The following is a 13,738-nucleotide window of genomic DNA, read 5'->3' as shown; positions in this document are numbered from 1 at the left end:
CACCGTTCTATAAAACCCGTAGTTGTTCTCGGTGGCTCTTATTCATCGCCGGCTCCTTGTGGATCCCTGGAGCTCTCAGACATCTCAGTAGTGGAAAGCAGGAAGCTGTTCCAAACTTAACATTATAAATCTCATGTTCTTTATGTCCCCGCTTTGCCATCAGCACAATCTAAATTACAGTGTTTAGAGTTTCCTCTTGCTCTTCATTATTTTTCTTTTTTTGGCGCCCTCTTCCCTTCCGCGCTGGGTTTTTCTGCGAATAGAGGAAGTGGTCGGTAGCGTAGTGAGGTCTGAGAGGGCGTCTGAGATAGAAAGACAGGAGGACCGGACATGTGTGAGTAAAGCGAAGGTTTCGGGGGGGGGGCGAAGGAGGGGGTCACAGCAGGAGGGAGGAGACGGGGAGGTCTGCTGGCGGCTTTCTGGTTTGGGTTCGTAACCTTCCTCTCCGTCAGCCTGGGTTGGATATTAAACGATGGCAGTGCGATAGGAATTACCTCCTAACCCTCCTATTAAAGGCCTGTGGTCTGAGGTCTGGAGACGGGGCGGAGGGAAGGAGCTGGACCAGCATCAAGGGAAAGAGGGCTTTTGTTAGGTGTTCTGCTCCTGAGGTGGGCGACAGGCATCGGGCTGCATAATAGGGTTTAGTCCTGCAGGAGTCCTGGATCCTGCAGAGAGGAAGGAAGCGAACCATTCGTAGTATCGAAGAGGTTGCCTTTTGTTTCTAATTGCAAAATGTGGGATGGATGGAGCAGTACCTGCAGATGGCGAGGCGACAAGGACAGATGCATCATGGGTATTGGGAGGTCGTGGGAAGGAGGGAGATGGGCAGATGAAAGGATGCTGGTGGAGGAGGAGAAGGGAGCAGGTCAATGGATGAAGGGATTGGACTCCTGGTGACCCCCATGGGACATTACAGGGGGTCGGGGGGTCGGGGGCACAAACAGAGATCGGGATGGCGAGATAGAAGGATCGCCGGACTGGAGTCTGTGGGTTACAGTGTGTGCAGTCTGTGGTCGCTTCCCCCCCACAGTGTGCAGAGACTGTGGTCTCGCTGCATATGCACCCAGACACACACACACACACACACACACACACACACACACACACACCCAGACACACACACACACACACACACACACACTCTGACAAAGCCATGACTAGAATACATTTACTCGAAGAGAAATTACTTTCTGGTTCAAAAAGCAACAGGACCACGGCGGCTCGTCGTGTGAGTGCGTGTCGTGTGAGTGCGTGACGTCGGAGTGTGTGTGCGTGTCGTGTGAGTGCGTGACGTCGGAGTGTGTGTGCGTGTCGTGTGAGTGCGTGTCGTCGGAGTGGGTGTGTGTCGTTGTGTGAGTGCGTGACGTCGGAGTGTGTGTGCGTGTCGTGTGAGTGCGTGACGTCGGAGTGTGTATGTGTCGTTGTGTGAGTGCGTGTCGTCGGAGTGTGTGTGTGTCGTTGTGTGAGTGCGTGTCGTCGGTGTATCAGGGAGGTTTACTCCGCAGGGACGTGATGGTTTAGTCTCCTGACTAATAACACTGACCCAGAATGAGCCTCATCCTGTTACCTTCACTTTCTGCTCCGGTAGTTAGTGTGTGTCTGCCTGTAAATGTGTGTGTGTGTGTGTGTTCATTCTTCATCATTCTCCCCCATTAAATCAGCTCATGTTACAGTTGATGGGTTTGCATGAAAGGAGGGAGGAGCGACTAGAAATATGACATAACAATTGTTATTCGAAAACTTTGCTTTTTTTTATGCCGCATTGTAAGAAAATATAAAAACTTCAATACAAAATGTTCCCATAAACAATACAAATAAACTGATTTCCATCAGATTAGAGTTTCTAACACACTTTTTGTATAGTTTCCAGTCCCATAAAAGGCATCACAACAGGAACAGCAGCAGCATAAAAGCTTCACTTGGAGGTGCGATGGACAGAGAAGCGAGTTCCTCTCCAGGGGGACGCGATGAAGGGTTTTATCCAATCAAAGTGTCCTTGAGACTGATGGTTGATGCTCACTCACAATGAGACAACAGCATCGCACAAGTTCCTGCGGAGCGTCTCCAAAGGCAGGGAGCACAGGGGAGGAAGTCAGAAAGAGCAGGACGGAAACGTAGCGGAAGGATGCAACAGTCAACGCAACCTGGAGGGTTGCCAGTTCAAACCCTTTGCACCGACGGGTGGACGGTAGTGAGACATGCTCTGCACCATTAGGTTACCCTTGAGCAAGGCACTTGACCTCCGGATGGTTCGGTGGAGCCTCCAGATGTGAGTGTGGACCTTCCTCAGTTGCTGTAAATACAACTGTGCTGGTTGAGCCGGGAAAGGGCAGCGAGAGGAATGAGAGGGGGAGGGAAAGCTGAAGGGGGGAGGGGGGGGTGGGACGTCATATGAGACGGCTTTTCCTCCCAATTAACTTAATGGAGAGAGACGAGGACGTTGCCTTTAATCTTGCCTAATTGTCCATTTGGAGACGACTGCGATAGTTTACCTGCTGGAATGTTGCGACTTGTGTTACAGGAAGTGGGCGTTCTCCGCTGCCGCCTCCACTGATTGGCTGCGGCAGGCGACGGCCGCTGTGCCGATTGGTGGGAAGGATCTGGAGGGGTCCGGGTGACATAGACTGCCTGAGTCTGTGTGTGTCTGTCTGTGTGTGTGTGTTTGTATTGCCGTCAGCCGCTGAGCGATTGTTGTCTTGTCAATTGGCTCCGGGCCCTTTGTTTGGTTTTCACGCCACTGGTTGTATCCCCACCACACACACACACACACACACACACACACACACACACACTCAAAGACGCACACACCAGTACATCTCTCTCTCTCTCTCTCTCTCACGCCACCTCTCCCGCTGATTCAACACCACAGGCTCTGGATGCAAAATTGTGGTTGTGTGTCGGTTGAAGTGTGTTGGGGTGTACGTGCGTGCTTGTGTGTGCACTGCAGACTTAATACCAAACCACACACCCACAACAGAACTTCCTAATAATTAAACATGACTCAGAAGTCCAAACCAAGGTACACAGCTGCACCACAAGGCTGTTCGGGTCTGACAAGCAGCTGCACCACAGAGCCGATGTGATTTCCGTTTATTAATCCTGCTTAGATTTCGTCTTTAACCCATAAATTGTTCCTAAAACTAAGGGAAAATATGGCGGTAGGATAAAATGGCAGGAGGCGTTCTGGAATGGAGCTGCACCAGGTGGCCCGTAGGTTCCACGGTGCAGCTGCACCAAAGGACCCACGGTGCAATTCACTTGTATGTGGGGGAAGGTAAGGTACTCTTACAAAACCTGACCAGAGCTCCTCTAAAATAAGACTGCTCTTAGCAGCTTGTGTGTGAGTGAGTGTGTGCGTTTGTGTGTTTGTGTGTGTTTCCCACATCCCAGGCGGCAGTGTGATTTTGTCCCAAGACACATTTAGATAAATACATGCTGCATAGACACCAGGAACCGAGAGAGAGACAGAGAGAGAGAGAGGGGGGAGAGCAAGCGAGACAGAAAGATCATGTATGGAAAAGTTTCATACGTGACTTTACGCTCATGCTTGACAACATGCACACAAAGGCCACATACGTGTGACGCGTTGAACATCCGGCACCTTCCTCTTGCTTTGGCGCTGACATTGACTCGCGCAGATATTCGGCTCTCACAGTCACAATTGTTGCTCCACCGACATTATTATTTCCGCAGTGGAAATGAAAATGTGTATTGAACGACGTGTTGTTTTTAAAATGTGCTGTGAACGCTGTCTGCAACACCTTTCCCCCTTTAGCCTTTAGCAGCTAGCAGGCTAGCTCGCTGCAGGGCACGTCCTATGAAGTGCTCGTTGAGTTTTGCTTCTTTTCTTCTTCGCTGCAATGACATTTTATTGGCTTTCAGTGAAATAGCAGAGACGCTGCGTGTGGGAGCCTGACCTCACAAATAAAGGTGAACTGGAGGCGGAAGCGGCCTCGGCGCTGCGAGTACAAACAGTAGAAACTTTCTTGAATAGGTAAACGTGTTCAGACACCACATGCTTACTATGGGCTTGATTGTGATTGCTGTCGCACGTCTTAATGTGTGTAATAGTTGTATATATTAATATATATAATATATATCCATGCGTCTTATGCATTCTATATGATATATACATAGTTCAGTCATTTATGTCTCTATTTGCATCTACATATTTGCTTACATGTTTGTGTACGTCGTGCATTTGTTTATACATGTCTACTTATATTTCTGTGTGTGTGTGTGTGTGTGTGTGTGTGTGTGTGTGTGTGTGTGAGAGGCTAACTTGATTCCGGGCCAAACGCACTCACACTGTTTGTTTAATCACAATTTAGCTTAACATGAGAAGGCTAATGAAAAACAGACCTGGCTCCAAGGAGCCCAAGGAGAAGGAGGAGAAGGAGGAGAAGAGAAGTGAAGGAGAGGAGGAGGGGAGGGGGCATGAGGAGGAAGAGGAGATGGATGGAGAAGAGAAGAAGAGGAGGAGGGGGAAGAGAAAAACAAGCCTGTTCATTTCGTATGAAGGGAGAGAAAAAGTCGATTCTGACTCTTATTCTTTTTTTTATTTTTTACAGAACAGTCTAATAGTCTGCCTCTCATTTTAGATGCTTTATTTTCCCCAAAGGATGTTTTAAAAAACTGGCAACTATCGTGTGTGCGTTCGCGTGTGTGTGTTTCAGCAGTAAAAGCGTGTGTTGTTGATTAGTTTGGTGTAACTGTTAATCATGTGGTCAGAGGCCTCGTTCTCGTCGTAGGTGAACACATGAACCTGTGGAGTTACGTGACACTTTACGCTCCGCATCAATCGAGTGCCGAAATGTTTAGGAACACGTTGACATATTCCAGGACATGTGTCTTCTGTAGCAGGACGCCCGTGGGAGTCGCTCAGCGTCGCTCAGGTTTGTAGAATAAGCGTTCACTGTCTCACCGGGCGACGGGGGAAGCTCACAAGTGGCCTGATGTCACGAGTCAATGCGCGCGACTTCGAAGTCGTCGCCTCGTAACAACGTTGGCTTCGATTTCCGTGATCAGCGCGGTGAAGACGGACAGGCGCCTCGTCAGGTCTGGTACTGAGTGATTTAAGGTCGATGCACTTTCATGCGCCGCAGGTCTCGTCTGCTGGTAACGTCTTTGGCACCACAGCAGAAGAAATGCAAACGTATGCAGATCACACACACGGATCACGGGAAGCAATCAGGTCGTTATAAGCTCCATTCAACCGTATTTTTATAGTTTTATATCGCCAGCTGACGTTTATGAACGCGCTGTTTTACACCGTGACTATACTTCACATTTTGCTATCGCAGAATGATTTTCTGAGGGAACGCCGTGAATCACGTGTGTGTCTGTGTGTGTGCGACGTTGTGGGAGGTCGAAATAGCCATTAAACGCATTTCTGACCATCAGCATGGCTGCTCAGGACGACACGGTTGGAGCTGGCTAATGTCACACACACACACACACACACACACACACACACACACACACAGACACATGTTGGTGTCCAGAGAGGTTTGGGCCTACTTGTGAATGTGTGCTTGTCAGCAGTTAGACGTGTGATTTATGCTGTTTAAGAAAAGTCTGATTGTTACAAATGAACTCAAACTGTTATTGTTGCTCTGGTGCAATCAGTCGCACAAACACACTCACACACAAGCACGCACACACACGGTATTACCCACAAACACTGTCTGTATCCAACTGTCACACACACACACACACTCACAGTAACAGAAACACTGCAGATGTGCGACCTACTGTGGAGAGACACAAACAAACACAAACCAGTTCTGTCGCTCTTTCCTTCGCTCCTCATCCGTCTCGCTGTCATAAGAACACCTTCGTGCTTTCATCATGTGACGCAAGTGTTTCTCAGCTGATGAAAAAATGTAAACAAGTAGTTGCTGAAATGTTTTCCTCTGGAGGTGTGTCTCTTGGTTTAACACTATAACGACTGTGTGCATTGAAATCACACTAAACAAAGTAGTGATTGCGTTCCGCTGAGGAATGATTGAATAACGATTGCATGCGACGAGGAGCGGTGCTCCAGTTCCACATGTTTCCTGACGGACTGGAGAAGCGTTGTAGGACCTTCTGGCCCAGTGGCAAACTGGTTTAGACCCTGTGTGATTGACTTTGTGTAGAACATTGGCCTTTGGAGATCCCCAAGGCTCCGTTCCAGGGCCTCTGCTCTTTATAATAACCCCATGTCTGAAATCCCCCTCCGGCTCAGATTATAGACAAACCCTCATAACGCAGGTGATGATGGTTCGTCACATTCAAGAACTGACTAATTCTCTTGAAAAATGAGAAAAAAAAATAGATGCTCTTGGTTAATAAATGCCTGAGGTCTGAGGGCCAAAGTTCTCACGTTTCAGATCTAAGTTATGGACCGTCCAGACCTCCCAGGTCGCTTGTGCCGGGTCTGCTCTCTGTCGCTGATACACAACCAAACACGCAGGAGCAGCTTTCATTTCTGATGAGCTACACATGCATCCAGAACAAACGGAGGGAACGTGAGGTTGCTTCTTTTCTTCTACTTCAGTTTGTTTTTCATACAGTTCATTTCACTCTTTTAAGTTGTTTTTAAATGTTTCTTTTTTCTTTCTTTAATGCCCTTTAGATGTCCATTTAATAGCTTTAGCTAAACATCTTATCTTCATGTGTTACACCTTTTATTATCATTCTGGCATAGAATGCTGCTCGTATATGATCTAAAATACACTTTATTTGTTCACTGCAGTGAGCGGCAGTCGGCCTGTTTGTCATTACAGCACCATGATATAACGTGCTAGAGACAAAGACTCGGAGCTGGAAGTTTTTATGCACAACAGCATGAGTCAACAGCAAAACTAACGAACATAAGCTGCTACATGCAACATTTAAACAGCACTAAATCATGTCCATATTGAGGCTGCAACGTTAGAATAAACAGTGCAAACAAAAAGGCCTGGCAGCTTCAACAAGGCCTCTAAACGGAATCCAGCGCTGTGTGTCACCTCGCCGAGTGGCTGCAAATATCCTGGATGAGTTTACACAACAAAACTAGAAGCTCAAAGTTCTCCAAAATGTCAGAAGTCTACGAGAAATGATCGATGGAGGAATTCGTGTCACGCTGACTTTGACAATTACACGTGCGATACATTGATATTTACGGTACGCACTGAGCCGCACATTGTTATTTTAGGAATAATGCACATTTAGCAGGATTCTCTAAGGCCCTTTAGACACACGACCACCGGGGTCCGAGCCGCATCAGCGGGGGGGGGGGGGGGGGGGGGGGCGGAGCCCTCCAGTGGCGCTCCAGAGACCCGATGAACGGACCGAGGAAGCAACGTGTTTACTGTCATTGCAACAAAGGAGAAGAACGCGTTGCCACCGACCCTGAAGGTTGTGCATTCACGGCGGTGTAGTGGTCGAGAGAACAGGACTGTAAACCCCTCTAAAGGTCAACCGACTCCAAGGCGATCTAACCTTTGACCTGTTGCGAAATGCGTGACGGCGGACGAAGCAGAGGGTTGTACAGTATTTCCAATCCTGGGATTGTGTGATGGAGCGATGGAGGATGCAGAGCGATGGAAGGACTCGGCAGGGAGAGAGAGAGCCACATGAATGGGAGAGAGGCCTCCTCTAAATACAGAACACCGCAAAGCCACTTAAAACCTGCAGCGATGTATTTATACACCACACAGACTCACAGTGTGCACATTCTCTCTCTCTCGCCACCTTTCTGTCCCTCCATCTCTAAAAGAGAAACTACTTTCCTGATGGTTTTACGTAACAGTCGGGCTCCACCTGTTGAACTCAAACGCAGCAATTTCAACTTTAAAATAGCTCCGTTTCATATCTATTCTAAATCCTATCATCAATTATCTGGCATATAAGAAGATATTCGGAATCGGTACCCAAATAAAGGCACACTGCAGTGGGAGAAAGGCACATTTTGTCAGGAGAGCAAAATGAAAAGATGACTTGAGTTATTTTAAGGTCGGAAAAGATAATTAGAGATCCTAAAACGCCGTGACAGCTTGTGTACGTTGTTCAAATCGAGTTACAAACAAAAGGGTTTATCTTGTTTGGCTTGTGAATTCTTCTCCCGGGTGAGAATGTGCGCGGGCGTCGCTGTGTGTTTGTGTGAACTAAACAAGTGCAGCAGGAATGTGCGTCCTACGTTCAAACAGAGAAAGAGGAAACCTCTCTGCTCTTTCCGCTCGGATCTTCTTAACTTTTCTTTTCTTTCTCTTCCTCCACATTTTGTACATGAGGGAAGGTTCCTGTCACGCACTCATCCCATAAGACGGCCGAGCTTCGTGATTGTGTTCGTTCATCTGCTTTTGAAGCCTGATCTCACTTCTAGTGCAAAGACACACGCTGTGTTGTTACCTAAAGTCAGCTGGTTATTTATTACATTCATTCAACGTCATGAGCAACGCTATCGATGCTGAATGTGAAGTGTGAACGGAAACAGAAGCTGAACGAACGCAGCGTTCAGGAAAAGGCCTCAGAGGCCCAGGAAGACAACGTTTGTGCGCACTGGGTTTTGGTAACTTTGTAGTCCAGCGTCGCACTGCTGGTGTGACCCTGCGGCCTTGTGACCCTGCGGTGTGACCCCCGCGGTCCTGTGACCCGGGGCCCTGTGGCAGCCTCGGCGTGCCCGTCCCACTCAGAGACCAGCGGCTCCAGCGGCCTACCCGCTAATCAGTAGCTGCGCTGCTTGAGGCCACCGAGTCGGCCGTGCAAACAATGGACGCTTTCACGTCCAGCCGCCACAGATTATCTCTACATTTGTGCCGCTGCCCCATTGTGACATCATCTCTTGTGAAAGTGTGCCGCCGCGTCGGGACTAAGCTACGAGACACAAACTACACCGGGGGCTTTTGCTGCTCGTCCATCAGCTTGTCTAGTTCTGATATTGGCGTCTCCTCCAGGTTAAATGGTGTTATGGTTTTGCTGAAGCCGCATGCTGTCTAGGATACAGAACGCGGTGAAGAGATCGCTGAGTAAAACAATAAAACCAACGTGTGACAGGAACAAAATGCACTCTGGGAGAGCAACTTTTATTTTCAGCTCAAAGTCGATTATTCTGTTTTTAACCACAACCACATAGCAGATTGTTCATTATATTTAGAACTAAATGGAAACCTTGTGTTGGAGCAAACTGGAATAAACACTCATTATGTGCACTATTAAGTGGTAGAAGTTAGCTTTGTTACAGCCTAAATAGGTAGTGATATATGTGTGTGTGTGGTTATGAGTAATAATTCCAAAAGTAGATGAAAAATCCCTTTTTTCGTGAAAATAACAGTACTTATTTACTTTCATGATATTCATGCTTGTGAAGGTCTCCATTCAGCCCACAAAGCAAAAGGACATCAGTGAGAGAAGGAGAATGAAAAATAAATATCAAGTGCCAGCAGGAGATGATGGAGATGACGGCCGACGGATGTTTGATGTGTGGAAAAGTTTTTCTCACCAAAAACATCAATAAACCGCCGGCTGCAGTTAGCAACACTGACAAAAGAGAAATAAACTGTGGAGATGGACGCATACCGAGAGGAGAAGAAAGAGGAAAAATGAACGCTACCGACACACTGAGGAGGAGGAGAAGAGCGATGAAGAGATGGAGTCCACTGACACGTCCCACAGTGAGGGGAGAGAAAGTCCCATTTTGGATCCATTCCTTTTTATTGTAAGTCTGAGCCGAGGAGACGGAGTTTGTTTCCACATAAAAAGAACACATGACGTTGTGGAAGAACGAGTTGCATTTAGCTTTTATCCCTAAAACAATACGGAGGCATTTCAATCCAAACCAAGAGGTCAACCGCTGTGACTCGACCCACTGAGCGCAGAACATGTGACGTAATCAGCTGATGACACGAATCACACGTTCACACGGCCTCCAGCGGGAGGCTGGTTTCTATCATCTCTTATTCCTGCATTAAACAGATTCTTGATCCGGCCGATAGCCAGAAGCACACGGGGCGGATCAGCAGAGAGAGACGTTCGTATCATCAGCAGGCCGAGCTGAATAAACGGCCACAGGCGTCACGCGGCGCCGGGCGCTACTGAAGTCGGAGCCCGGAGGCGGCGGCCCGGAGGCCTCTTTCAAGTGGTCACTTAGGGGATGATGTCACCGGCCGCCCCTCGGCTGCGCTTCTGGTACCCGACTGCTTCACATCCTCCGTGAGAGGATCAATGGCCGGATCGACACCAACCGGGGGGATCTAGTAGCACTTAGAGGAGCCGCGCGCGGCATTCTAGTGTCAGTGAGTCATCAGCGGCAGCCACTTAAAATGAAATCATGTGACCACGGCGGGGAGAGAGGCCGCTCGCTCCCTCGGGTTTCCAGCATGTTTCGCTTTGTGAATCGCACAACTTGAGATATTCGGGAGGCGAAGGCCTCCATCGGGATGCGCAGCGTCACCGTGATAGTGTGGAGGAAATGAAATGAATGAATGGAACCTACGACCACGACGGGTGGGGATCAAACCGCCGGACTCGTGTCGCAGCTTTTATGACGCCGTTTGGGAGGGAAAGACGATTTTGTGGGAAAAAGCGGAGACAGCGTCTGTTCTTTACAAGGTGTCGGACACACTGCTGAGGAGCTGTTGGCCGACAAGAGCACGACCACGTCTACACACACACACACACACACACACACATGCCACCTCACTGACAAGGTGCTCAATGATCCTGCCAACATGCATGCAGGTGTGTGTGTGTGTGTGCGTGTTCCTCACACCACAATGGCTCGTGCCAGCCGCAGGCCGAGGACACACGCCGGTCTGGCAGACTGCGCATGCAGTCATAGCCGATGACATCACCGCTCAGAGTCGGGCTTCGCACTCCAAAGAAGAACATTGACCAGCAGCCTCTTGAATAAACAGTTGAATAAACAGTTAAACAAACAGTTAAATAAACCTGTTGGATCAACATGTTGAACACGTGAAAACAAGAGTTGTCTTTTAGTTTCAGTTATCAGGGTCCTTGCGTCCTTATCAACTGTGCATCTGCTACTATCTCTCTCTGGCATATTTTGCATTTCTTCCATATTTGCAGAGCGAAGCCAGCCTGAGTCACACACACTCACACACACACACACACACACATGTGGCGTCCATTAGGCCGTCTTTGTAGTGTTTTAAGACAAGTGAACCCACACACGGCGAGCACATGGAGGTGCATCCAGGAGTCTGCAGGGCATGTGGTCACCTTGTTTCAGGGAAGGTGTCCCGTCTGTTGGAGGGGATCAACGTAATGTTCCTACGATGAGTAAGCAGCGCAACATTAGAACAAACACATGTTGTTGTGCAGCGAGCTCACGGTGGGCCGTGTTATGTCCCAACTTCCCCTTTGGGTTTACTCTCCTTTCTACAAAGAAATCTGCATTCCTGATGATAAAACAGACGATTACAGTATGTTTATCCATAGAAAGAAGGGGTGAGAGATGCATGTGAGATGTTGGTGGATCAGACAAGGAGCTTGCTTTTAGATTGAATATTTGTATCCCCAAATTTATTGAGATTATTAATAAACCACTCGATGGATTTGAAATGCTGCACAATCTGATCCCTGAACATTTCCAGGTTGAGGTAAAACCGAGCATCACTCCTCTCTGCGTCTCTTCCAAAATGACCGTTGTCTTGGATATTAAACACCAAATTTATTTTTTATGCCGTCCTTTATTTAGAAGGGGAACCGTTTCAATGTTGCTCATTGCCGATTCAGAAGAAAAGATCCACCTGTTCTTTGAACAACAGAGCAGTTGAGTCGGCCCAGAAGACTCGTGAGCGCCGGGAGATGCCAGAGGGGCCGGTCGGCCCTCGTGGCCCCAAACACAGCTTTCTAATTTGAGCACCGTCTGTCTCTCAGACACACACTCATGACACACACACACACAGTCCTTCCTGGAACACACATTATCCTTGAGATGACGGGGGAAGTCCTTTGACACACGCACACTGGGGGCGACCGTAGTGCACGGAGTGGAGATGGTTGGCGGTTCCAACCCCGGCTGCTCCATGTCAAAGTGTCCCTGAGCAAGTCACCCAACACCCGACGGCTCCCTGCGTGGGACGGGTTCAATGCAGACAACTATTTCCTGTGCAATGTGACACTGCAATGCAATACAAAAATGGCTTCTTCTTCTCTGGGTTTGATGCGGTGCCTTCTTTGGGAGACTAGAGTGGCAGACATTGTGCGTTTGTGTTTGCGTGTGTCCAATAGGCTTTGTGTGAGTTCCACTCTCATCATCTCAACCATATCAGTGTGTATAATTATGGGCCTCGCAAACGTCTTCCGGAGTCAAGCGTCCAAGCTCCCGATTTTGGAAAACTTGACCGCGTGTTTCAGCACAACAGTCACCATCAACGTCATTGTGCGTCATCTTTTTCATCATCACATCCTTTTTCGTGCTGCTTTCATGTTCTTGCTCTGTCTTTATATGCTCGGCAGTTAGTCTTTAAAGCCATCCATGCTAGCTGTGCGTGCATGCACTCTTATTCTTCATCTTTCCCTCTTGTTCATAGAAGTTCCAAAAGTGACTTTCATGAAGCTAAGTGTGATCTTTAATGACCTCCGTTCGGCTCTTGAATGAGTTATCGGTGAAGTTTGGTGTTATGGTGGGTTATTTATCAGTGTGATCGGTTCATGTAAGTTCTGCTTGCATTATATCATATCTTATTATATCACATCTCAGCATATCATATCTACTCATATCATATCTCGTCATATCACATCTCAGCATATCAGATTTCAGCATATCAGATCTCATCATAACATCTCATATCACATCTCATCATATCATATCTCATCATATTACATCTCATCATATCATATCTCATCATATCACATCTCATCATATCATATCTCAGCATATCATATCTCATCGTATCAAATCTCATTACATCATATCTCATATCTCATCATATCTCATATCATATCTCATCGTGTCACATCTCATCATATCACATCTCATCATATCGTATCTCATCATGTCACATCTCATCATATATCTCATATTACATCTCATCATATCTCATATCATATCTCATCATATAACATCTCATCATATCAAATCTCATCATATCTCATATTACATCTCATCATCTCATATCATATCTCATATCATATCTCATCATATCATATCTCATCATATCACATCTCATCATATCATATCTCAGCATATCATATCTCATCATATCACATCTCATCATATCATATCTCAGCATATCATATCTCATCATATAACATCTCATCATATCATATCTCAGCATATCAAATCTCATCATATCTCATATTACATCTCATCATATCTCATATCATATCTCATCATATCATATCTCATCATATCACATCATATCATATCATATCATATCATATCTCAGCATATCATATCTCATCATATCACATCTCATCATATCATATCTCAGCATATCATATCTCATCATATCACATCTCATCATATCATATCTCATCATATCAAATCTCATTATATTATATCTCATATTACATCTCATCATATCTCATATCATATCTCATCATATCATATATCACATCTCATCATATCACATCTCATCATGTCAGACTCCCAACGGGTCAGAGAAAACTCCGGTTTGATGACTTGGAGGGTTAAATTGAAAGAAAACCTTTTCTTCGCCCGCCCGCCACTTTGGCCCGTGCACGCCATGGAGCTGTAATGCCCGTGCAGGATGCTCACGCGCACGGCAGCAGACAGGCAGGA

General features: G+C 47.1%; 1 protein-coding gene across 1 annotated transcript in view; it reads left to right on the top strand.

Annotated features, from left to right (window-relative positions):
• Nucleotides 1–13,738, top strand: part of slit3 (slit homolog 3 (Drosophila)) — a 148,405-nt gene that overhangs the window by 18,537 nt on the left and 116,130 nt on the right. The window lies entirely within an intron of this gene.

This window comes from Gasterosteus aculeatus, chromosome 4 (genome assembly GCF_964276395.1).
Source record: "Gasterosteus aculeatus chromosome 4, fGasAcu3.hap1.1, whole genome shotgun sequence".
Classification (NCBI taxonomy): domain Eukaryota; kingdom Metazoa; phylum Chordata; class Actinopteri; order Perciformes; family Gasterosteidae; genus Gasterosteus; species Gasterosteus aculeatus.
This window is presented reverse-complemented; position numbering and strand designations above follow the sequence as displayed.